We start from the raw sequence: 3,027 nt of genomic DNA on the forward strand, positions 1-3,027 counted from the left end.
GCTTCAGTGACTAAAGAAACCTAAGTTCGATGAGGCAGCATCTTTTCTTTGGCCAACAGATAGTGAAAAAAAAAAAAAAAGTTTTTTGACAGAGGCTGAAGCCTGTGACTTTACCAGGACTGCTACAGCACACGCTTTGTGCAGTCAGATCAGATGACATTGTAAAAATAGATGGCCCCCAAAGATTCTTGCATGATTTTCCCCACTAGAAAACTCATCTTATTTCAACAAACAGTTTATCTCCCAAGACCTTTGGAGTCATCTGGAACAAAGTGCTATAACCAAAAGTGAAGAAAAAAGAACAGAAGATTTTCTCCAGAAGCATGACATAAGAGGTAGGATGCATCTGCATTGCCTCCAGCTTCTGCTATTTCATTCTGTTTTCCCTTTTAATGTACTACCATCAAGAAGAGGTACCCCAGCTTTTGGTTTCAAAATGGTCTGAACCGTTAGGTTCAGTGGCTTGGATGTTAAACTCTAACATTTTCACAGGGATGACAAAGCTGAGAAGTGTTTCCTTCAAGTGTCTGCAGCAAGGGATGGGACTGTGAACACTGCTCTGTTGAGATGCTGGGCAAGTGGAAGGGCTGCAGCAATATTTCATGGGGATAATTCACTCCATGCATTCCCAGTCCTCGCTGGAGAGGCTGTGCCGTTGTCTTGGGGTGCTCCTGGGAGCACCTCTGGAGTTTCCATGTGTGACAGGGATGACCATGTGCATAAGAAACTATTTTAAAGAAACAAGAAAAACAAAGAAATAGAAATTAAACAGTATCCATTACTCTGTTCAGAAGTATTTCAAGTCCTCTCAACTTCTTGGTGAGGCAACTGCTGGACTATCTGGTTGCAGCTTCCCCACGTCCTCCAGAGCTCCCTGCTGCCACAGGTCCCAGCAGCCCTGCCACAGCCCGTCGGGGCCAACCCAGGAACTGGGCTGATGCAACACCTGCTTTCTGCAGAAAAACATGGAAAGCAGACACTGTGGACGCAGCCCGATCTCCCGACACACAGTGAGGAGAAATTTGAAGGGAAAGACCCTGGCAGAGCATGGTTGTTGCCTGTGGGTTTAGCTATGGGCAGCCAAGGAAGACACTGTCAAGTGTAGATATAAAAATTCATTGTTTGTCTAATTAATGTCTTTTCAGCCTAATCAGAATACAACTTATTTAGTCCAGTTATTATATAGGTGCCTATAATCTAAATGACCTAATTATTGATGGGAATTAGCAAAACCTAAAATTATTACAGGCAAGTCTCCCAGAGATGCACCATGCTTTGGTGATGCTCCCTGGTCCTATGCAACGTTATGGAAGGCCATCAGCTTCTTAAATCCCTTAACTGGAGGACTATGATGATGATAGTGTGTGTTGGTGCGGGGGAATGGTCTTCCTCCGTGGTCTTGAGTTTGCTCAGAATTACTTCTCTGTGTCAGCCCCATATTTCTTCATGGATTACAGTCTTTTCTCTGTTGTTTGCCCACAAACTTATGTACACCATGATTCTTTCTCCTTATACAATATTACTTCTTTTAAGGGGGAGAGTCATGCAATTGGACAAAATAATTCAAAGTTCAAACTAAAACATGTTTGAGAATAATAGAGTTAAAAGAAACCACAGGATAGCTAGAGGCATTTGGATATTCAGTTATTCTGCTATTAGAGCTAGGAGAGGTTAGGCAATGGACCTCTGCTCCTTGGGAAAATCGTAGGCACAGGAAAGGCTCTTAAACACACAGTTCAAAATCACCCTAGAGCAGCTATTTATTGTTATAGAGCTTGAGGACTAGTGCTAGCATCATCAACAGCAATTTGGCTGGGCTACAGGGCCGCAAGCCAGGGGAAGAGTTGCCCTGACAACCCTGCGGTTTCCAGCAGTCCCAAGCTGCCCACGGCAGCGCCTCTGGGGGACAGAGCTGCCCAGGGGTGCGGAGGTAGCATTCGTGATGCTACCGTGCCTTCCTATCGGCGATGGGAGCAAGCACCGACCAGGGCTCAGGGAAATGATTTAGACCTCAGGGCTGTACAGGTACACTACATGGTGCCGGGCAGGGCCTCATGCCGTACCTGATGTCTGTGAAGAAACAATGGCCAGGGCAATCAACTTATCTGCAGACCTGCTCCAGAGCTGCAGCCACCAAGCTGGCTAGGTCTGGACAGATGAGCAGTGCCAGTGGACGGGTGTAGCTGAGCCTCTTGGGGCTTCCCAAGTGGAAGTAGTCTTATGTTCTCATTTACAGGAGCTAACTAGGCAGAATATTTCTCTCTCACTTACCACTTTACCTCTCCTACATCACTTTTTTGCTCTGTCCTTTAGGATTGCAATCCCGCAGTACTGTCCCAGTCTGTTACTTCGTTGGTTTTTTGCATTGCTTGTAGGGTACGTGTTCTAGGTGTTCTACCACATTGGTGAAGTGGTCTCAGCAATCTCCTCCTTCACTAACCATCACCTTCCCATGAAGGGTTGTGAATCAGCATTCCCTCAAATGAGGAGGATTTAGTCAGAGGAAAACAGAGAAATGTGGCCCAAATTCTGTCGTTGTTACATAAACCCCCTCAGTGAACATCTGGAGAACATCTGAAGTTTAACAAAGCAGACCCGCAGGCAGAGGCATTTTTGACCTTCCCTGTAATGGAAGCATAAAAATCGAGACTGAAAAGAGGGGAGTAAATATAACCAGAAATGGAAGATAAAATGGGTCCGGTGTATTAGGGTCAACTTTATCCTGAACACCCAACAAGGGCTCCCAAGATCCTGCCTGCACAGTGCGTGAGAGTTGGGGGAGACAAGGCAACACACTTAAATGCAAGGCGTTGGGCACTGCTGAAAAATCTCTGTTGGTCCTTGTCTTCTGGGGAAACCAGCTTGTCATCAGGCTCTGTTTAAAACTGCATTTCTTCTGGGTAAACTGGAATTTAAAAGGAATGTTTCGATTCTTCTCATGGGGAAAACTGACAAACACTCCAGAACTGAATCTTGGAAACTGACACTTTTTTGCTGGTTTGGGATTTTCTTCCCTTTTCAGTAAAG

This window comes from Cariama cristata, unplaced genomic scaffold (genome assembly GCF_000690535.1).
Source record: "Cariama cristata isolate BGI_N322 unplaced genomic scaffold, ASM69053v1 scaffold22266, whole genome shotgun sequence".
Classification (NCBI taxonomy): Eukaryota; Metazoa; Chordata; class Aves; order Cariamiformes; family Cariamidae; genus Cariama; species Cariama cristata.